Here is a 24262-nt window from a genome sequence, read left to right on the forward strand (position 1 = left end):
CTGGACAGGCTGCAGTGGCCAGTGACACTTCATACTGGCAGGCCGTGGGTGGCAAGTGACACTGCATCTGGTGGCAGGCCGCGAGTGGCAAGTGACACTGCACCCGGGCAGGCTGCAGTGGCAAGTGACACTTCATACTGGCAGGCCACGGGTGGCAAGTGACACTGCATCTGGTGGCAGGCCACGGGTGGTAAGTGACACTGCATCTGGTGGGAAGTTACACACTGCATAGGGTGGCAAGGGACACACTGCATCTGGCAGCAGGCTATAGGTGGAAAATGGCACATTGCATCTGGTGGCAGAATGTGGATGGCAAGTGACACACTGCATCTGGCGGCAGGCAATGGTGGCAAGTGACACACTACATCTGGCAATGGGGGCAAGAGACACACTGCATTTGGCAGAAGGCAACGAAGGCAAGTGACACCCTGCATCTGGCGGCAGATGACGGTGGTAAGGGAAACCCTGCATCTGGTGGCAAGTAACACACTGCATCTGGTGGCAAGCAACAGAGGCAAGTGACTTGCTGAATCTGGCAGGGGCCGGTGGCAACTGGCAAGTGACACACTGCATCTGGTGGCAGGTGACGATGGCAAGTGGCGAGCTGCATCTGGTGGCAAGCGATGGTGGCAAGTGACAAGCTACATATGGTGGCAAGCAATGATGGCAAGCTGCATCTGGTGGCAAGTGACAAACTCAGGATTCCCACTGATTCTGCATTATGGTGAGTTGAACAATTTCATTATTTCTCAAACCTTTGCATACTTGCGCTTTATGTGATAATGACTAAGCCCCTCCCCTTCATGACATTGTAAGGGGTGGAGCATGGGTGACCTTAAAATCATGCCCCCTCCCTGAAAAAAATTCTGTGGACACCCATGCGGGGGTCCTGTGTTAGGTCACCTTTACAGATTTTCTGTGTTTTTTTTATCCTGCAGTTTTCATTGCAATGATATCTGGTGATCCTGGTATTTTAGATTGCCCTCTCCACACAGGCTATGGCGCTGACCTACATGTAACCAAATGAGCCAGAGCCTTCGCTAAGGGAAGGGTGGACTATAAATATAATAATATAATATAATAATATAATATAATAATAATATACAATTGGCAGTGCCTCCAGCTAGAACAGGGCTCCGGCGTATTTAGAGATAATCCCTTTCTAGAACAATAACTAGTAACACACCCAAAATAACTGACAAGAATAACTCAAATACACCCAGCATAGATTTTTAAGAGTAAAGATATACAGAGATATACCAGCAAGTGATTAGTGTAACTTTATATATGATAAAGTGATGGCATTATATACAACTAGAACAATAACAGGAAGAAAATACATATGTCTGAGAAAACAGTGTATATATGTATCTATATATCTGGATATATAACTAAAGGCCTTTAAAACCAATACCTCCAATTAGGCACTGAGGCACAGTTTGGTTGCAGGGGCCCCTGATGAACTGACTTACAAGGCGTAACACAATCCGGATTGAGAGGACGAACGCTGACAAATCTGTGGAGCGGTGGCTTCCTAGGGACGCTTGTTCAGATGAATACACAGATGGAGAAGAAGTCTGGAACGCACCACCTGCAAGGCAAATCAGGCCTATCTAGCCTATCTAGCCTATCTCTTGGCCCCTAACCTGACTATAGGCTATCAATGCTACCGGCCCTCTACTTATCTAAATGGCCATTGGAAGCCTATCCTGTCACTATCCTGAGCTGTTTAACTTTCCCTAGGCTAATACTGGCTATGAACTCCCCACAGACCAAAAAGGGACACTGTTGCTTTAAATAATGAAGTGGCAAATATACACTTCAACACAAACCAGGCACTTGATAGGTTATAATCAAATGAGCTTTGCTCTCATACACTTGAAAATAGCCCAAGTATATTACAGTGTACAAATACAGGGAGTCCCCGACTTACGAACCCCCGACTTACGAACCACTCCTACTTACGAACAGGGTGCTGAGGGGGTCTTCTGTTGTTCTGCGTGGACCATTTGCCATTCTGCGCATGCGCGGCCAGACGGAGCCTCAGAAAATGTTGTAAATGTCCGTAATTTGCCACGCATGCTCCAAACGGCATTCAACGGAACATTGGAAATGTCCGTAATTGTCGTTCTGCACATGCGCGACCAGACGGAGCCTCAGAAAATGACGGAAATGTCCCTACTTTGTCACGCATGCGCCGAACGGCATTTAACGGAAAATCGGAAATGTCTGTAATTGTCGTTGTGCACATGCGCGGTGGACTTACGAACATTTCCAAATTACAAACAGGAGGAAAGTCCCTAACGGGTTCGTAACCCAGGACCCCCTGTAGAAAGTTTCAGTGAATCAGATAAGCCTCTAACAGATATCTCTGATTCCCACGCAGGAGTGACAGTAATATAACAAACAGTAAGCTACACAATGCAGTAACACTTGCCTATTGTCCCTTTTCAATCTGGATGGATACAACACAAAATCAGCCTCCAGCACCTCTGGCTTGCACAGCATATGGCTAGCCACACTCCCTCCCACTTCATGTAAGACACCCATATATATAGCCTGGAGTGGTTTCCTGCCCCCTAAGCAGCGACAGGAAACAAGCTCTTAACAGGAAGAATCTGTTTGTACCAAGAACTCTATGGTAGTTACCAGGCATGAATGTAAACAACCTGACAGACAGTGTACAAAAGAATACTTCCCTACATATGTAAAAAAGAAGTATGGTCAAAGTATTTTTTTATTTATTTTTGGTCATACTTATCTTCTGGGTCACAGGAGTGCACTTTTGCCCCCGTCATATGACATCACAGAGCCACTCCAGGATCTGGACGGATCCCAACGGTATTGTCGGGATCCACCCAGCTAACTAAATGACAGTTAGCTGCGGCTCTCAGCACTCGGATAAGAGCCAGCTGCTCAAATGTGTGCTGGAAGGGCAGAGTGGAGGTCTGTGGCTGATAGTCACTGCTCTCTGCTCTGAGAACAATGAGAACTGAGTGATCGGCAGTCATGCAATCGCTCAGTTCTCAAGCTTAGAGCCAGCAGGGAACTGCTGCAGCATCACACCAATGCAGAAACAGAGAGGTAAGTATAAATGTTTTTTTAACAACCCCAAACTTCTCCTTTTAAAAAAATTGTTTTTCAAACACACGAATTTAGCAATATTGTTTGGTTTAGTGTTTACATCCAAATTAATACAAGGCAACTGAAAGTGTAGGAATTTAGAGAAAGAAACACAGAACAGTTTTCCTAACCTATTTACTTTTCAAATGTGTTTGCACACAAACAAGCAGTCTAATGTCTGCTGTAATTACATCAACACATGTTAAATAATTGAACTAACCTAATATTGCTGTGTGCCTAGCAGTCGTCATTTTCCTCCAGTTATAATTGGCAGCACTGGGAATTAACAGCCTATGTGATAGTAAATAGGGCTGTCAGTGGATGACAGTGAACAGTGAACATACCCTAGATTATCTGTCTATATGTACTAATCGCTATGTGGCAGCCAGAAAGATATCTCACCGAGCTGATGATGAAAACTACATTTCTAACAAAGTATTCTCTTACATTCCTCCCAACTTTAGAATTTTAGGCAGATGGGGATTGGACGTTAAATGAATGGGAGTCCTACAGACATGCCTATCCCTCAGCAAAATTGATTATTTTTTAAATTGAAACTCTTTGGGGGTTTTTTACAAAAGGCAAATCCGCTTTGCACTACAAGTGCAAACTACAAGTGCAAAGTGCACTTGAAATTGTACTGAAAGTACACTTGGATATAAAGTCGCTGTAGATCCGAGGGGGACATGCAAGGAAAAATAAAAAACAGCATTTTAGCTTGCACATGATTGGATGATAAAATCAGCAGAGCTTCCCCTCATTTCAGATCTACCCCTCAGATTTACAGTGACTGCACTTCCAAGTGCACTTTCAGTGCAATTTCAAGTGCAATTTGCAATTGTAGTGAAAAGTAGATTTGCCTTTTCGTAAATAACCCCCTTTGTCTGATGCTTCCTAAGAAGAACTTTATTAGGTCTCTTGCACACTGCAGCTTGAAAAATCTCAGTACAGCTTTTTTTTTTTTCTTTTACTAAGCTAAAATACAGCCCATTAATTGTAATGTGCCTATGCACACAGGTGCATAAATAAGCACTGTTCATTCTTATGTAAAAAAGAAAAATAGAAAAATCTGCATGTTTGGTCAGTAATTTACGCCTCATGTGCGCAAAAGCGCACAAATGTGTGCAAAGGCCTATTTGCATATTGTGCAGTACAAGAACCTGAGAATATGTTTTTGCGCATTGCGCAAGCGCATGTGCGTGAAAATGCACGCAAATACATACAAAAAAAAAAAAGTTTTAGATGTTCAAACAGGAGTATCGTGTACAAGAGGCCTTAAAGTGTTTGTACATCTCATATACCCAGTGAAGGGAATAGCCTAAGCCCTTGTACATACAGTTGGAAATTCCGACGGAAAATGTCCGATCGGACCGTGTTGTCGGATAATCCGTCCGGGTGTGTGCTCCATCTGACTTTTTCCGTCGGATTGTCCGACCAACAAAGTTTGAGAGCTGGATATAACATTTTCCAACAACATGATCTGATCGAACTTTGATCGTTTGTAGAGAATTCCGATCGGACAAAGTGCCACGCATGCTAAGATCAAATTACGAGACCAAAGCTATTGGCTACTGGCCTGAACGTAGTCCCGTCGTAATGGACGAACGTCATCACGTTCCGAACGATCGGATTTTCCGACAACTTTGTCCGACCGTGTGTATGCAACACCAGTTTTGGACAAAATCGTCTGAAAAATCTGACGGATTTTGTGGTCGGAATTTCCGACCGTGTGTACAAGGGCTTAGACGATACACAGAGATGAAGCAATTTCTCCTACACAAGCTTTACTTGTTTATCTGCAGTCTTCTCTTGTCTACATCCCTTCAAAAGAGCACAATTGTGACACAATGCTTCTTCATCTGTGAGGAGTACAGAGGAGGGGGTGGAGAGCTGCAGTTACAGCTCTTATACACTATGTGAGAGCTGATTGAAGGATAGGGACACACCCCCTTCACACACAGGAACAAAGGAACATGCAGAGCTGTGTTCTGAGTAGACAAGGTGTGTTCTGAGCTCTACCCCCCTGACATTTGCTCAGAGAAATTACACTTAAAGCTTTGGAGATAGACAAGTAAACACTAGAGATACAGTATATGTGCTTTGTTCAGATTTCACAACTGAGGTTTACAACCACTTTATAATAATTGGGGTCTGTATGCATAGCAACCAGCAACTGTTAAGACAGCAAACTTTGTAGGTGTATGTAAGGCATACATAATGTACAGTGCAACCATGAGGTTGAATAAACATAAATCACAGCATATACAGTGTAGCAGTTAGTATGTAATGATCAGCATTCTATGCATAAAAAAAAACTACCCACTACTTGTTCCCCCCATTTATAAACTCTTACCTGGCTCTTTTCACCGATCCAGTACCTGGCTCCAGCACTGCAACTCCACTTCCTAGTCTCACAGCATACACGGACAGCAGTGGGAGCCCTAGGCTCCTACTGCTGTCAGCCAATCTCCTGTGAGGAGGGAGTGGGGGTGTTGCTTACTGGCAGGGCCGTTTTTAAGGCAGGGCAAAAGGGGCAGCTGCCCTGGGCCCTGTCATTGTTATGGGGTCCAAAGCAGCTGGCTCATACTTGCCAACTATCCTGGTTTAAATTCTCTTATCCCTTGAGGTTTTAGTCCCATGCTGTGTCCTGATATCTCATTCTGAAGTGCTGCTACTAATGCTGCCCAGCTCTGCCCTATTGTTGTGTACAGATGACTCACCTGCAGACACTGTGTTTACATGTCAACTACCGGCATTCATATGTAAATAGCAATAGCATTCATATGTAAATAGTGGTGGCCGGCGGCATTGATATGTATATCATGCCCCCCTGAGGTCATATCCACAGTAATCTCTAGCAACCAAGCAACAAGCATAAATCATGTGCTGTAACCACTAGCTACTAATCAGTGAGCCGTAATGTGTGCTGTAACCTCTAGCAACCAGTCAGTGAGCGGTAATGATACACTGTAACCTCTGGCAACCAATCGCAATAGCTGCCTGATCCGATTCAGTAAACTGATTTTGAGTCTAGCTGCTATTTATTGTAAGTCTCAGAGCAGGTGGAGAGCAAAACTGTATGGGGGGGGGGGGCCCAAGAAAAGTTTTGCCCAGGGTCCAATCAATATTAAAGACGGCCCTGCTTACTGGCACTGTGTGTGTTCTTGGACCTTCTCAGGAGTGCGTTTGCATGGGTGCCCCCTCAGCACAAGGCTTGATGAGGGAACCCCAGAGGAAAGAGGAGTGGACAGTGTCGGTGGGGGGGCTCCAGAATATGAGGTAAAGGGACCACTCTGTGTAATATCATTACAGGCAAGTGTAACCTTTTTTATTTTAAAGCAAAAAAAAAAAATTATTTACAGTAATTTTAAACAACTTTAGTTTTTGTGCTATGGATTTTAAGGATACATTGCTGCACACTGTCTGCTGTTAAAATGGTCAGCAAGAACATGTTTTTGTCAGAAGCATAAGTCAAGCTCACGTTCCTACTCTGTTTCCTGCTGTCCAGGCCCGGCAGCAGAGATAGCGGCTTTGTTTTCCCTATTAAGAATTGTCTTCTATCCAACTGGCGTCTCTGTTGCTGGGCAGTGGACCCTGTTCACTGGAAACCGCCTCCTCCGCTGTTGTGTTGCCTGTATTGCCTGGACCTGGCTCTCTATTTCAGACTGTGGCGCTCTATTTCAGAATCACAAGCCCAGGTCTCTGGAGTTGTGATAGCATTTCCTGGCTTCCAACCAATGATACCTACATGTCCCTGCCTGTCAACCAGACTTAGATTCATTGGTTGTCAATCTCTGCCTTGAACTGGAATTACTCTTTCAAATTGCTGCAAGCCATGATGTCGGATGGTCTACTGGATTATACTACTTGCCCTGACCTCAAAACCATTGTCTGGATTACACACTTAGTTTTAGCTCTCTCAGACCACCAATCTAAGGACACTCTACTGCAGTGACCACCAACTCCAAATGACTGGTCTATACTACAGGTACCCTTTTCTGTGCAGTCGCGGTGCTGTCAGGCCAGGAACTTTAGCATTGTGTACTAAGACCTGGGGGCAACTGAAAGGAACAGGGGGCTGCTAAAGGAAGAAGAATCACTTGCCATAGTACCTAACCTAGACACTGGGTTGAGCACCATGGTTTTAAAGTTCACTTACTCCTTGAGCCTATAATTCTTGGTTTCCAAAGGGACACATACATCAATTTAAAGAATTAGAAAGGTGCTTGCTAGCACTGTAAGATTCCCACAGAACATCAGAGTTGAACACTAGTTCTGGATCAGTGATGTTGCAAGTACTGAAGCCATTATTCAGGCATTTCAGGCAATTAGCATATTTAGATGTAATGGGCAGCAATGGCCGTCTATATATTTCTCTTAAAAAAAAAAAAAACATACAGCTGATTTAATTTTAATTACAGTCTTTGAAATAACACTTTAGATGTGTTTTTAACTATCTGAATTTCAAAGAATCCCTTCCATTGAGCAAACTGTGCAAAATAAATTATAACAATTATTACGTTTCTTATGTTTATATCGAGAAAACCTTATGAGCATGTCTATGAATAGACATTCAAGAGCTATTAAAAAAAAAAAAAAAAACATTGGGATTATAAACAAAGCATTTGAGATTTTTTATGTTAAGGTTTTGGTTGAAAATTTCATTCATTAAAAGGATTTAGGTTTCAAAACGTTCTAAGATTTTCTAGATCCACTTTACTGTATGCAGTTGTATTCTCTCCATCAGCGCAGTTATACTGTATGTGCATTACACATATGTAATCTATTTGAGGAACTTTGCTACAAATTATAGAAAAAGAGCTATTTGGAAATATCCCCTGGGTATGAGGATGATAAATAGCAAATGTTTATACTTCCTGTCTGCATTTGACATCAATTATTTGTTCGAAGATCTGTTTCATTTTATTCTTTATATCACAGAAAAAAAACTATGTTAAACTATGAGCCCGTTACACAGTTTTATATTTATTCTTTTTCAATGCTGCATAGCCTGATAGTACGTTTTGTCCCCCTCCTCCCCCAACTCCCACCATTCAAATCACACATTTTTTTAAGGAAATATCTTTATAAGCTCTTTATGCTCCAATAAGGTCACTGTCCATGTCCCCTGCTGCTGTCACTGGTGGGAGCAACAACTGGTTGATCTAGCGCTGTTGTAGAGTAAAGTCATCAGACACTGCAGTCTTCAGAGGGTCCTGATGCTAGACAGCCAATAGGAGCTAAATGATTTGGGCTTGAGGTTGAAGCACCATACCGCAAATTAATAGTCCAGATACAAATTTATTCCAATGTACGATCAATGGATGATTGTATTAAAAAGCCAACACATTTTGGGGGCAAGAGTGTCAGTGAGTTGGGAAGTATTATCCAAAACATTAAACATAAAAAAATCTAAATATATAGGGTGGTCTTAGATTAATTATATATACTGTATGTATGTATATATGTGTGTGTGTGTGTGTGTGTGTGTGTGTATATATATATATATATATATATATACACATACACAGTATCTCACAAAAGTGAGTACACCCCTCACATTTTTCTAAATATTTTATTATATCTTTTCATGTGACAGCACTGAAGAAATCACACTTTTCTACAATGTAAAATAGTGAGTGTTCAGCTTGTATAACAGTGTAAATTTGCTGTCCCCTCGAAATAACTCAACACAGCCATTAATGTCTAAACCGCTGGCAACAAAAGTAAGTACGCCCCTAACTAAAAATGTCCAAATTGTGCCCAATTAGCCATTTTCCCTACCCCGGTGTCATGTGACTATTACAAGGTGTCAGGTGTGAATGGGGAGCAGGTGTGTTTAAATTTGGTGTTTTCACTCTCATTCTCTCATACTGGTCACTGGAAGTTTAACATGGCACCTCATGGCAAAGAACTCTCTGAGGATCTAAAAAAAAGAATTGCTGCTCTACATTAAGATGGCCTAGGCTATAAGAAGATTAACAAGACCAAGACCCTGAAACTGAGTTGCAGCACAGTGGCCAAGACCATATAGTGGTTTAACAGGACAGGTTTCACTCAAAACAGGCCTAGCCTAGCCATGGTCGACCAAAGAAGTTGAGTGCACGTGCTCAGCGTCGTATCCGGAGGTTGTCTTTGGGAAATAGACATATGAGTTCTGCCAACATTGCTGCAGAGGTTGAAGAGGTGGGGGGTCAGTCTGTCAGTGCTCAGACCATACGCCGCAAACTGCATCAAATTGATCTGCATGGCTGTCTTCCCAGAAGGAAGCCTCTTCTAAAGATGATGCACAAGAAAGCCTGCAAACAGTTTGCTGAAGACAAGCAGACTAATGACACGGATTACTGGAACCATGTCCTGTGGTCTGATGAGACCAAGATAAACGTAATTTGGTTCAGATGGTGTCAAGCGTGTGTGGCGGCAACCAGGTGAGGAGTACAAAGACAAGTGTGCCTTGCCTTACAGTTAAGCATAGTGGTGGGAGTGTCATGGTCTGGGACTGCATGAGTTCTGTCAGAACTGGGGAGCTACAGTTCATTGAGGGAACCATGAAAGCCAACATGTACTGCAACATACTGAAGCAGAGCATGATCCCCTCCCTTCGGAGACTGGGCCGTATTCCAACATGATAATGAACCCAAACACACCTCCAAGACTACAACTGCCTTGCTAAAGAAGCTTAGGGTAAAGGTGATGGACTGGCCAAGCATGTCTCCAGACCTAAACCCTATTGAGCATCTGTGAGGCATCTTCAAATGGAAGGTGGAGGAGCGCAAGGTTTCTAATATCCACCAGCTCTGTGATGTCATCATGGAGGAGTGGAAGAGGAATCCAGTGGCAACCTGTGAAGCTCTGGGAACTCCATGCCCAAGAGGGTTAAGGCAGTGCTGGAAAATAATGGTGGCCACACAAAATATTGACCCCTTGGCCCAATTTGGACATTTTAACTTAGGGGTGTAATCACTTTTGTTGCCAGCAGTTTAGACATTAATGGCTGTGTGTTGGGTTATTTTGAGGGGACAGCAAATTGACACTGTTATACAAGCTGTACACTTACTACTTTACATTGTAGCAAAGTGTAATTTCTTCAGTGTTGTCACGTGAAAAGATATAGTTGTGCTCAAAAGTTTGCATACGCAGGCAGAAATTGTGAAATTTTGGCATTGATGTTAAAAATATGACTGATCATGCCAAAAAACTGTATTTTATTTCAAGATAGCAGTCACATGAAGCCATTTATTATCACGTTGTTTTGGGGATCCTTATTAAATCATAACAATAACAGAAATCACCCAAATGGCTCTGATAAAAAGTTTACATACCCTGGAATGTTTGGCCTTGGTACAGACGCAGAAGGGGGCACACATAGGTTAAAATGGCAATTAAAAGTTAATTTCACACATTTGTGTCTGTGTATAAATAGTCAAAGAGTTTGTTAGCTCTCACATGGATGCACTAAGCAGGCTAGACACTGAGCCATGAGGAGGTAGAAAAGAACAGTCAAAAGACCTGTGTAACAAGTTAATGAAACTTTGCAAAGATGGAAAAGGATATAAAAAGATTTCCAACGTCTTGAATATGTCAGTCAGTACTGTTTAATCACGTATTAAGTGGACAATTAGGGGCTCTTTTGATACCAAGCCAAAGTCAGGTAGACCTTAAAGTTTTGAACCCATTTTTGGAGATCCTGGTGTGCTGGTGACATTACTTCCATCTTAATTGACCTGAGACTAAATATTTTCCTCCCTATGCTAGAATCATCATTTAGATACTTCTCCAACTCTCTAAAACATGCACTTGTCAAACCCATACTTAAAAAGCCCTCACTGGACCCATCCAATCCTAACAACCTACGCCCCATCTCCTTGCTCCCCTTCTTATCCAAACTACTCGAACATCTGGTCTACAACTGACTGAGTGTCTACCTCGCTGATAATAGCCTTCTTAATCCCCTTCAGTCTGGATTTCGTCCTCAACACTCCACAGAAACTGCTCTCCTAAAACTAACAAACGATCTACTAATGGCCAAAACCAATCGACATTATTCTGTACTCCTCCTCCTGGACCTCTCTGCTGCCTTTGATACGGTTGACCACCCCTTCCTCCTCAAAAAACTCCACACCTTTGGTCTCCGTGACTGTGCTCTACGATGGGTCTCTTCCTACTTATCCAACCGCACCTTTAGCGTTTCTTACAACTCTACTTCCTCCTCTCCTCTTCCTTTCTCTGTTGGGGCCCCCCAAGGTTCTGTTCTTGGACCACTCCTATTTTCAATCTATACCTCCTCCCTGGGTCAACTGATAGCCTCCCACGGCTTCCAATACCACCTCTATGCTGACGACACCCAAATCTATTTCTCTACCCCTCAGCTCACTCCCTCACTCTCCTCACGTATCACTAATTTACTATAAGATATATCAGTCTGGATGTCACATCACTTCCTCAAACTCAATCTATCCAAAACTGAAATTATAATTTTTCCTCCCCTATATGCCCCTTCCCCTGATCTCACTGTAAAAATCGATGGCACAACCATAAGCCCATCCCCTCACGCCAAGGTTCTAGGTGTAGTCCTGGACTCTGAACTCTCCTTCAAGCAGCACATCCAATCACTGTCCAAATCCTGCCGTCTCAACCTCCACAACATCTCCAAAATACGCCCCTTTCTAACCAATGACACAACAAAGCTCTTAATTCACTTGCTGGTCATCTCCCGCCTTGACTACTGCAACTCCCTTCTCATTGGCTTACCTCTACATAGTCTATCACCTCTTCAATCCATCATGAATGCCGCTGCCAGACTCATCCACCTTACCAATCGCTCGGTGTCTGCTACTCCTCTCTGTCAATCCCTCCACTGGCTTCCGCTCAGCCAAAGAATTAAATTCGAAATACTAACAACTACATACAAAGTCTTCCACAACTCTGCCCCCAACTACATCACTAGCTTAGTCTTTAAATACCAACCTATTCGTTCTCTTCGTTCATCTCAAGACCTCCTGCTCTCTAGCTCCCTCATCACCTCCTCCCATACTCGCCTCCAGGACTTTTCCAAAGCCTCTCCAATCCTATGGAATGCCCTACCCCAATCTGTCCGCCTATCTCCTACTTTATTAGCTTTTAGACGATCCCTGAAAACACTTCTCTTCAGAGAAGCCTACCCCACCCACACCTAACTGTATTTTCATTTTCTCCATCAGCTCATCCCCCCACAGTTATTACTTTATGTTTCAACTTGACCCTCCCTTCTAGATTGTAAGCTCTAACGAGCAGGGCCCTCTGATCCCTCCTGTATTGATTTGTATTGTAAGTGTACTGTCTGCCCTCATATTGTAAAGCACTGCGCAAACTGTTGGCGCTATATAAATCCTGAATAATAATAATAATAATAATAATAATAACCAGTTTTCTGCCAAGGTTACTATTGTCAATGCCAACAGACTAATTTGTAAAATAATATTATATATACAGTGCTTGCATACAGCTCCCATGGCCAAGGCGGAATGTACAGAGAACAGCAAGCAGCAGTCTGGCAGGACTGATGCTCAGCTGCAGGGACACCTCAGAGCTGGGGGCAAGCAGCCTATACAGTTGTATGCAGATGCAGTGGCTGCACAATCACAGTTGCATGTCAAAATCTGACCTGTGGGCAGGAGCATGTGCAGATATCTGAAGGCAGACACGGTGCATTCAGCCCTGAAATTCTGGCCCCACTTGGTCCTTTTTTTTTATCAGCCAGCCAAAAAAGCTGAACGGGTTTCCCAATTTGAAGTGGATGAAGGTATCCGTCCCCCTGTGGTATTATATTCTGACAGCGAATGAATCCGCTGTCAGAATACACTGATTGAACACAAATTTTCCAACTGTCCAATTTGAGAGGTGTCGATCACTAGGATGCCTCCTCTGAAACATAATAGATGGATTGAGAGTCAGTCAGTTAACTATTTATGGCCAGCTTTAGTTCCTTATATAATTTCAGAACTCAACTCTGAACAGTGAGCAATTTATGTCAAGCACTTGGTGTTATCAAATAGAAACAAAGCAGGGTATGTTCCAACAAGCCCACAGATTTTCTTAGCCTCAGCTGTATTTCATCTCTAGGCACTACGGTCTCTTTGAATTGAAGGGAACTGGCACTTTACAAGAGTCACAAAGGCCTTACACATTTTCCATTGTAGTGATGAGGAGGAAGAATGGAGAATGTGTATTGATTATTCAACACTAGTCTCAACCAGAGAACAATTTCTGACCACTACACCATCCCATGATTATAATATGCTCTGCAGTGCCTGTCATTAGCAAAGTGGTTCAGTGTGTTAGATTTGAGGAGTGGGTATTTCCAGGAAATTTCAGATAGGAGTGACCTGTACTGTGATGCAGCCCTTTTGGTTAAAAGCGCAAGCCCTTTTACACACTCTTATACAAACAACTGTTAATCTTGATGTTGCCATGTTCTTGCTTTGTCTTCTGCCACCCAATATGCCAAAGAATGCCAAAAGACTACATGTGTTAATAGTTGCAAGATATTTGATTGCCTCTCGTTGGTGACAGGCACAAGGCTCATCTACACTACAGTTTCACTCGTGAATTCAAGAGATTCAACTTATAGAGGCCCCCTGGCCAGATTAAATAACATACTCCCTATCTATGAACGCATTTGGGGCCCATGGAACTGTTTTGAGAGCTCTATCTGAACTGCCTGGTGATTGCTTACATCCGCCCTTGCTGTCTACCCCTTATCCTCTCTTCTAACACCCCACTACCATTCTTATTATTTTCTTTTTTCCCTCTCTTTCTTTTCTCCTTTCTCAATACTCTTTTCTTTTTTCTTTTTTTTTTTTTTTGATTTACAAGATGTAACTACAGCTTTTACTTAAAATCTGTAGCTGTGATACACAAGATACTGATCGCTAGGGATGGCCGAACGGTTCGCCCGGCGGTCGTTTCGCGGCACATTTTCGGCTGTTCGCCGCCCGCCCGATCGGCGGACTATTGCCGCCATTCGCCCGGTGGACTTCCGTGTTTACTGTGTAAAAGAACTTTGACCTATGATGACACATCCATCATGGGGTACAGGACAGCCAATTGAGACATTACAGCACATGGACACTTGGACATTCCCCCTAACTTATAAATAGACCCGATCCGGCGGCCATTTTACATTCTTTCGTATGTCACTATAGGGAGAGGTTGCTGTGTGGAGCAGGGAGAGACTGCAGTGACCCAAATCGCTAGCTATTAGGTCCACAAAAGTTCTTTTCAGGACTGGTATAGGTGTTAGGTGTAGTTCAGGATATAGGTTTGAGGCACTGCTGTGCTAGTGATTGTTGCAGCAGCCTGTCTTTTGTCAGTGTAGAGAGAGGGACAGGACGCTGTGTGCAGCAGGGACAGTCAGATTAATCATCAGCTGTTACTATTAGGTCCACAAAAGTCCTTTTCAGGACTGGTATGGTAAAGTAATACAGGATATAGTTTTGAGTGCTATTCAAGGTATTGTTCCAGCAGCCTGTGTTTTGTCACTTTAAATAGGGACAGGCAGGAAGCTGTGTGTGGCAGTGAGGGACAGTCAGTTCAATCAGTAGCTGTTACTATTAGGTCCACAAAGGTTCTTTTCAGGACTGGTATGGTAATAGGCTTGTACACGTATAATATTCTTTCTTCCAAATATAGAAAGAATAATATACTTGACTGCTGCCCTTCTGCTGCAGTAGTCCTTTATCAGTATAGGGACTGAGGTACAGTCTGCTAATCATTCACAACCTACTAGTTCCACAAAGGTCCTTATAAGGACTGGTAAGGTATAGGGTACTACAGTACATAGGGTTGAGTGAGGTACAGTCTGCTATTCCTTAAGGACTGGTATAGGTCCACAATATATAGGGTTGAGGTGCACTACTGCTGACTGCTGCCCTATACTGCAGCAGTCCTTTATCAGTATAGGGACTGAGAGTTTTGTCACAGGGTCATTTAAAAAATGACAGGCAGAGGAAGAGGCAGGCCCTTCCGCAGGGGTGGTAGGGGTAGGGCAGGAGCAACAGGCTTGAGCCAAAGTGGGAAGTTGCAGAAGGTGCGTTAAATTACTTTAAAGGACGCACCAGACTTGGTTGAGTGGCTCACTCAGCCTTACTCTTCTGCACCCTCCTCATCCTCTCGATCTGCACCCTCTTCTTCACTCTCTGCTATGTCCATCCCCAAAGACACTACCACCAACAACACCACCACCACCACATACCTTCCGCTTGAGTCACAGGAATTATTTTCCGATCCATATCAAGACATTTCTGATGCGCAGCCACTCTTGGCATTGGATCAGGAAGAGGAGGTAGCAACAACCGCCACTCAGCAGTCTGACGACAGTACCCAGATCAGCCCAAGGAGGAGGTTGGTCCCCGGTGTTGCTGCCTACTCCAAGATCTCTACTTATAGCGGTGGGGAAGGTGACGTCGATGATGACGTGTCTAGTGATGTCACGTGGGTGCCCACAAGAGAGGAAGAGGAGGGGAGTTCAGAGGGAGATATGGACCAGCAGATAGGGAGGAGAAGCAGGAATAACTTACATTGCACAGGAGGGACAAAGTAGACTGCTAATGTATCAGGAGCGAGTCATCGACCATGTACGGTCACATCTGGCGCTCCCAGGATGCCGGCACATGGCTCCGCAGTGTGGGCTTCTTTTAACGTGTCCGCTGCTGACAATAGCGTTGCCATCTGCAATCTTTGCAGTCAACACATTAGTCACGGTAAGCCCAACACTCACCTAGGGAGGGCCGCCTTAAGAAGGCACATGAGCAGCCATCACCGAGCCCAGTGGGAGCAACGGAACACACAAAGCCACACTCCAGGCTCTCATCGTCCAGCCTCGTCTTCTACTTCTCCTTCTCCTCTCTCCTCACAATTGTCCTCCACTCCACCTTCCATCACGCCAAGCTCACGTTTTTCTGCAAAAAGGCAGGCTTCCGTGGGCCTAATGTTCGAGCGTAAAAAAATGATGACGCCGGATAACCCTCTTGCCCAACGGTTGACGGCTGGCTTGTCAGAACTGATAACCCGCCAACTACTGCCATATAAACTGGTGGACTCGGAGGCCTTTCGAAAATTTGTGGCCATTGGAACACCACAATGGAAGGTCCCAGGAAGGAAGTATTTCTCAGAGAAGGGCATCCCAGAGCTATATGGCCATGTTCAGCAGCAAGTGAATGTATCTCTGGCACACAGTGTCGGTGCCAAGATACATCTGACCACAGACACGTGGTCTAGCAAACACGGGCAGGGAAGGTATATCACTTTTACTGCCCACTGGGTGAACCTTTTGACGGCCGTCAAGCATGTAACCCGTGGCACCCGTGTAGATTTGGTTTTACCGCCATGGATTGCATGCAGGCCTGGCTCTTCTTCTCCTCCTCCTCCTACTCCATCCTCCTCCCTCTCCTCCTTGGCTGACTCCTCCTTTTCCGCTGCTAGCGTCTCTTCCGCTGCACAGCCCAAGCTCCCCAGAACCTATTCGACATGCCAGGTGAGACGTTGCCATACCGTGCTGCATCTGTTGTGCCTGGAAGCCAAGAGCCACACTGGCCCGGCACTCCTTTCAGCTTTGCGTTCACAGGCAGATCATTGGCTAACACCGTTCAATTTGACAGTTGGTAAAGTGGTGTGTGACAACGGTGCCAATCTGCTTAGCGCATTGAAACAGGGCAAAATTACGCACGTGCCATGCATGGCACACGTCATAAACTTGGTCGTGCAGCGATTCGTTGTCAAATACCCTGGGGTCCAGGACATCTTGCGGCAGGCAAGGAAAATCTCGGCCCATTTCAGAAGATCTTACACGGCCATGGCTCGCCTTGCTGACATTCAGCGGCGACACAATCTGCCGGTCAGACGTCTTATTTGCGATTGCCCAACGCGATGGAACTCAACCTTCTATATGCTTGATAGGCTGCTCCAGCAGAAACGTGCAGTTAACGTCTACCTGTATGAACTCTGCGGCAGAACAGGTTCTGGGGAGCTGTTTTTTTTTCTCACCGCGCCAGTGGCTGCTCATGCGTGACGCATGCAGACTTCTGCGGCCATTTGAGAAGATCACCAAACTGGTCAGTCGCAGCCATGGCGCCATCAGTGACATGGTACCTTCTTTATGGAGCGTGCATTGCGTCGTGTCATTGATCAAGCTGTGGAGGAGCAGGAGCGGAAAGATGAGGAAGTCGCAAAGCTGGATGAATTCCCAGGGGGGGCTATTCTATCTGAGACAAGTGAACAACAGGAGTCTGAAGAGGAGTCAGAGGAGGATGGTGCCGGGGCGGATGAGGAGGAGCAAGAAGAGCATGCTTTAAACCTTTCTGGGATCCCTGTTGTTGTGCGTGGATGGGGAGAGGAGAATGAAGAGGACAACATTATCCTGGATGATGAGCAGGAGCCAGGCCACCACACCGCTTCCAGTTTAGTGAAAATGGGGGCCTTCATGCTCCAGTGTTTTAATAGGGACCCCCGTATAAAAAGCATAAGGGTAAAGGACCAGTACTGGGTGGCAACGTACTTAGACCCCCGGTACAAACACAAAATGGCGGAAATGTTACCGCCGTCACAGAGGGCTGTCAGAATGGAGCACTTCCAGGCCTTGCTTCGAGAAATGCTGCATTCTGCTTTTGCGTGTGCTGGCAGAGGAGCAATTCCCACTCCCAGAGAAGGAGTTGCGGGTACCAATCCAACAGTGCCTGCAAGAAGAGGCCGGTTTGAAGATGTGTTGGTGACTTCGGATATGAGGTCATTCCTTCAGCCGACCCATCGACAGGTGTTATCCGGATCCAGCATCAGGGAACGCCTAGACCGCCAGGTGTCCGACTACATCGAGTTAACGGCCGATGTGGACGCTCTGAGGAGTGATGAACCCCTGGACTACTGGGTGGGCAAGCTTGACCTCTGGCCAGAGCTTGCCCAATTTGCAATCGAACTGTTGGCTTGCCCCTCGTCCAGTGTCCTGTCCGAAAGGACGTTCAGCGCAGCAGGGGGGGATCATGACCGATAAGCGTACTCGCCTAGCTCACGACAGTGTTAACTACCTCACATTTCTAAAAATGAATGAGGCATTGATCTCGGAGGAATTCAACACATGTGACCAGTAGACCATGTATATGTCTATAAACGATTTTTTTAATCGAGCACACAGACCTTCTTTCTTCATTTGGCTCACTTCTTTGTCCAAAAAAATCACACCGTACTATATGCCCGTACCCTCCTGTTTGAAGAGGTTGAGCGGTGTCATATTTCTACTGGGGCTGCTTATTATGAGGGGCTCCCACCATCCCTGTGATGTGCTCATTATGAGGGGCTACCACCATCCCTGTGCTGTGCTGACTTCCTCCTGGGGCTGTACCTCTGCTGTGCATATTATGAGGGGCTCCCACCATCCCTGTGCTATGCTCATTATGAGGGGCTACCACCATTCCTGTGCTGTGCTGACTTCCTCCTGGGGCTGTACCTCTGCTGTGCATATTATGAGGGGCTCCCACCATCCCTGTGCTATGCTCATTATGAGGGGCTACCACCATTCCTGTGCTGTGCTGACTTCCTCCTGGGGCTGTACCTCTGCTGTGCATATTATGAGGGGCTCCCACCATCCTTGTGCTATGCTCATTATGAGGGGCTCCCACCATCCCTGTGCTGTGCTGACTTCCTCCTGGGGCTGCTTATTATGAGGGGCTCCCACCATCCCTGTTCTGTGCTGACTTCCTCCTGGTACTGTACCTCTGCTGTGCATATTATGAGGGGCTCCCACCATCCCCGTGCTATGCTCATTATGAGGGGCTCCCATCATCCCTGTGCTGTGCTGACTTCCTCCTGGGTCTGCTTATTATGAGGGGCTCCCACCATCCCTGTGCTGTGCTGACTTCCTCCTGGGGCTGCTTATTATGAGGGGCTCCCACCATCCCTGTGCTCTGCTGACTTCCTCCTGGGGCTGTACCTCTGCTGTGCATATTATGAGGGGCTCCCACCATCCCTGTGCTATGCTCATTATGAGGGGCTCCCGCCATCCCTGTGCTATGCTGACTTCTTCCTGGGGCTGCTTACGGTGCAGGTGTCAGTGCTGTATATCACGGTGATGTTGTCAGTGCTGTATATCACAGTGCTGGTGTGAGTCCTTAATGTCACGCTGCTGATGTCAGGGCTCTCTATCACGGTGCTGGTGTCAGTGCTGTATATCACGGTGCTGGTGTCAGTGCTTTATGTCGCGCTGCTGATGTCAGTGCTCTCTATCACGGTGCTGGTGTCAGATCACTCTATCACGGTGCAGGTGTCATTGCTGTATGTCACGCTGCTGATGTCAGTGCTGTATATCATGGTGCTGGTGTCAGTGCTGTATATCACGGTGCTGGTGTCAGTGCTTTATGTCATGCTGCTGATGTCAGTGCTCTCTATCACGGTGCTGGTGTCAGATCACTCTATCACGATGCAGGTGTCATTGCTGTATGTCACGCTGCTGATGTCAGTGCTCTCTATCACGGTGCTGGTGTCAGTGCTGTATATCACGGTGCTGGTGTCAGTGCTGTATATCACGCTGCTGATGTCAGTGCTCTCTATCACGGTGCTGGTGTCAGATCACTCTATCACGGTGCAGGTGTCATTGCTGTATGTCACGCTGCTGATGTCAGTGCTCTCTATCATGGTGCTGGTGTCAGATCACTCTATCACGGTGCAGGTGTCATTGCTGTATGTCAGGCTGCTAGTGATCATCTCCTGCACCCTCTTCTTTGCCTACCCTGACCTTCCCTCTCCTCCATTGCCTTCATGCGCTCCACAGTCCTGAATTGTCATAACAATTTCACATATAAAAAAAGAATGCTTGTAGTTGTCGATCCCAAATTCACCTCATACATGTGTTATGTCATTGGCCATGTGGTGGGACTATGTTTGCACAGCTAGTAATTATTTTGTGGCTGCAAATTTGACCTTTAGGTTCGCAAAGTTCGCCTCCCATTGAAGTCAATGGGGTCCGCTTACGTTACGGTTCGCGAACTATCGGCCGCGTTCGCGGTCCGCGTTCGCGAAAACGTCCCGTCGGAAGTTCGTCCATCACTACTGATCGCATTACTTTGAGCCTTACATAGGCTAATGTTAAGTTATATGATGCTTTTACATATAGCTATCGTGGTTTGTTACACCACTAGCCCTACTGATGTGTTGCCTTTACAACAATCTACAAAAAGATGAGCAAGTCTCATGAAAAGATCTCAGGTACATTTGTTATTATTTTTTTAGAAAAGAAGCTAACAAGGACCACAAAAGGGGAGCTTGTTGAGGACAGATGTTTTCTATGGTGATGCTTGGAAAGATTTTTTCAGTGTTGCTACTGCTTCTTAACCACTTCAATACCAGGCTTTTTCACCCCTTCCTGCCCAAGACAATTTTCAGCTTTCAGTGCTGTCGCACTTTAAATGACAATGGCTGCACTGGACGACAACAGGTAGCAGGAAGGAAATTCACTTGATTCCCCCATAAACACAGACAGTGTTGAGGTAGGAATCCCTCCTGCTGGGCCATTGTCTTCTCCCAGCGGTGGGGCAGGGAAAGCTATCCCCGCCGGGAGAAGGCAGTGATTATTGCTAGCGGCTATGGCAGACCCTATGTGTAGAAACAGAACGAAACTCTGGATAGTCGCACTCCGGATTGTGTAAAAATTACCAAGTGGGTGGTAATTGACATTTCTTCCCCATATTTACTAAGATTATAGAGGGGGGTTTGTCTAGTTTGTGAATGTCACCCATATATAGATATTTTCAGATACAGTATATATTACATGGGTATAGTCTCATAGATATGGGACACACTCACTATTTTACATGTATGTGGTTTACTGATATAACCCAGATATTGGGGATTTTGTATATACCGCATTACACACTTTGCGGTTTATGCAATTTATTGATGCGGTTTATACACAGCACATTTCACATTTAACCATTGTACAGATCTGGAAACATTCTTTTTCTGCGACTATAGTCTTTTAACAAGTAAATCTTTATATATTTTTTCACTTTACATAATCTAGAGAGGTGTCATTTACATTAGGTTAATAAATAAATAATAATAAAAATAAGGAATAGAAATCAAGAGATCTCACAGCATTGTAGCGTGATCCCTTCTGCATATATATAGTCCACAAACCGTGTTCACATGAGTTTATACATATTGTGGTTATATATATCACCATTTTATCTTATGCGGAATTGATCATGTTCAATCACCCGCTATAGCCATTGCATCCTTGCCTCTATTCCATCATAGACTTTCTTATACTATTCACTCAGGTCATTGGTCTTCAAAGAAAAGGAGATGTTTCACAGCATTATAGTGAGATATTTCCTTTTCATATTACACAACCTATATAAAAATGTCTAAGTGACTTTATATACACTGCGATTACACACTATATATCACTATTCTATGTAGAACAGTTGGTGTCTGTACACTAGTTGCATTTATTGTATTACAGACATTTCTGCACGTCGCTGTATTGGTGTGTTTTTATATGGGCGACCCGTGTGAACAACATGAGTTAATTATAGTTTAGGAAGGAAGGGGTTAAAATGTTTGTTCCTTTTCTTGCCCATTAATCGTAATATCTATGGAATATTCAAGTAGATGGTTGATTGCCTAAAGCATACGCCCGATTTGGGTGAATTTACTGTTTTAGGCACTTGATTGAGGCGTCTAGGCTTATTCTAGTGTCCGTGAGGGTTCTAAAAGGTTTTTTGTTTTTCTTTTTTGTTTCTGTTTTTATTCAACTATTTTACATGTTATATTTGTATATTTGTGTGTTTTTATAGTGGTAGTTGCAGGTACATACTTTATTTTATGCATTGATTGGTGTATTTACATTCATTTACACATCGATAAAAACACGAGATTGGTTGGTGTATGTACAACTTTAGAAATATTTGGCAATTGTGATCTGCTTCTGAATCTTGGATTTTCCATGCATGCATACTACTTGTCATCGAAATAAGTCCATCAATTGTATGGTTTCATATTGGTTCTTTCATTATTATTTTTTTCTTTTTTCACCAACAGTTCACATAAATATGGCCATCGATCTGATGTGATTTTGTTTAGTGCAGGTTCATCCCTGTCACTGTTATAACACAGTTCATTCTCTAAATATTTGAGTTTATTTACATACATATAAACATTCAATACTGTTTTACTTTGAATCTTATGACATTTATTCATATTCTTTATCTATGCATTAAAAGGTTATTCTGCACTAGTGCACAATTATATGTATTATTATCACCTTTACACCAATATATTTATATACACACATTTATACACGCCTATATACATATATACATTTTTCTTTTTATTTTCACACTTTGTTATTTTCACCTCTATATATATATATATTTTTTACATATTTATACTTTTCATCTAATCATGTTTCAACACACAGACATGTTCACCTTTTTTTCCCCTTTTTTCCTTTCCCAGTTATTTTCACCAACCAACAACTGGGTGTGGAATGCATGTGTGGAGAATCTATGATGATAGCCTTATCAGCTGTCATGGTTTTACCTCTGATTTCACTGTGGTGTGCTTATACATGAACAGTATATATTTGTTTGTTATTCAGAACATAAGTTAGCTATGAGTAAGCGCTGTTTGTAGCGTGAAACGCGTTAGCTATTTTATTCAAAAATCCTTTTTTGTTCCCTTTTTGCTGTGACGTTTTGTTCAATGAAGTTTTGCACTTGCATTTTGAAGAAATAAAGGCATCTAATTTTTACACAATCCGGAGTGCGACTATCCAGAGTTTCGTTCTGTTTCTACACATTTGGCTTATGCAATCAGCCTGCACCTGGAACCCCATTTGGAGAGCTAGCAGCCTGTCAGTGGTTTTGACTTGGAGCGGTGACATCTTTGTTTGTTATGGCAGACCCTAGCGATAATCGTAGGTAAAACCGAGCATGCTGGTTGTACCCAAATTGATCGATCAACTTGGTACTTTCAGCCTGCCCATTCACTTTTTCAAATCTTAGCTGGTTCCTGTTGAATCAGCCAAGATTCGAACCCTGTATGGCTTGCCTTACAGCTGATGCTGGATGTGAGTAAAAGAATAATTGTAATAACCAATGATGTTACAGATTGATCTTAATCTTGATATGCAATGCATAAAATCAGTATGATCTTTGGGAATTCCAGCAGTCCTTTGACTTGTAAGCTGCCTGTAGGTAGGGCCCGGAGCTAAGATACCCAATCTGGGAGAGATCTCAAACACACAATCTTTTAAGTTGATAACCACTTGACCACTGGGCACTTAAACCAGACCAATTTTCAGCTTTTGGTGCTCTCACGGTTTCAATGATAATTACTCAGTCATGCAACACTATACCTATATGACATTTTTGTCCTTTTTTTCACACAAATAGAGCTTTCTTTTGGTGGTATTTAATCATCTCTGGGTTTTTTATTTTTTGCTCTATAAAAGAAAAAAGACCGACAATTTTGTAAAAAAATGCATTTTTCTTAGTTTCTGTTAAAAAATTTAGCAAATTTGTAATTTTTCTTCATCAATTTTTTGCCAAATTTTATACCATTATATATATTTGGTAAAAATAATCCAAATCGGTGTATATTATTTGGTCTTTGTGGAAATGATAGAGTCCACAAGCTATGGTGCCAATCTCTGAAAATTGATCATACCTGATGTACTAACGGCCTATCTCATTTCTTGAGATCTAACAAGCCAGGAAAGTACACATCCCCCCCCCCCCAAATGACCCCTTTTTGGAAAGTAGACATTCTAAAGTGGCATGGATGAGCATGAATGGGGATGGATGAGTCGTGGATGAGGATGGCTGAGTATGGATGGGTTAACTGAGCATTAGGGTTGTTACTGAATAAAATTTTCGCGTTCGATTAAAAAAAAATTGATTAATCAACTAATTTTGATTAATTATAACACACATACAGATCCAACTACTTTTAGCTGATCTCCTTGCATTGCAACTCTGCCTTAGTCAATGGAAAATGTGGTATACACTATATACAATCACGCGACACTAGTTAGTTTCCACAATCCATGACTTAACGTCACAGTTCACACAAATACATTTTAAATTCAAACTTTAGCACTGACGCAAGTCAT

Source organism: Lithobates pipiens, unplaced genomic scaffold (genome assembly GCF_037356315.1).
Source record: "Lithobates pipiens isolate NorthernLeopardFrog02 unplaced genomic scaffold, aLitPip1_a1.2 Scaffold_18, whole genome shotgun sequence".
Lineage (NCBI taxonomy): Eukaryota > Metazoa > Chordata > Amphibia > Anura > Ranidae > Lithobates > Lithobates pipiens.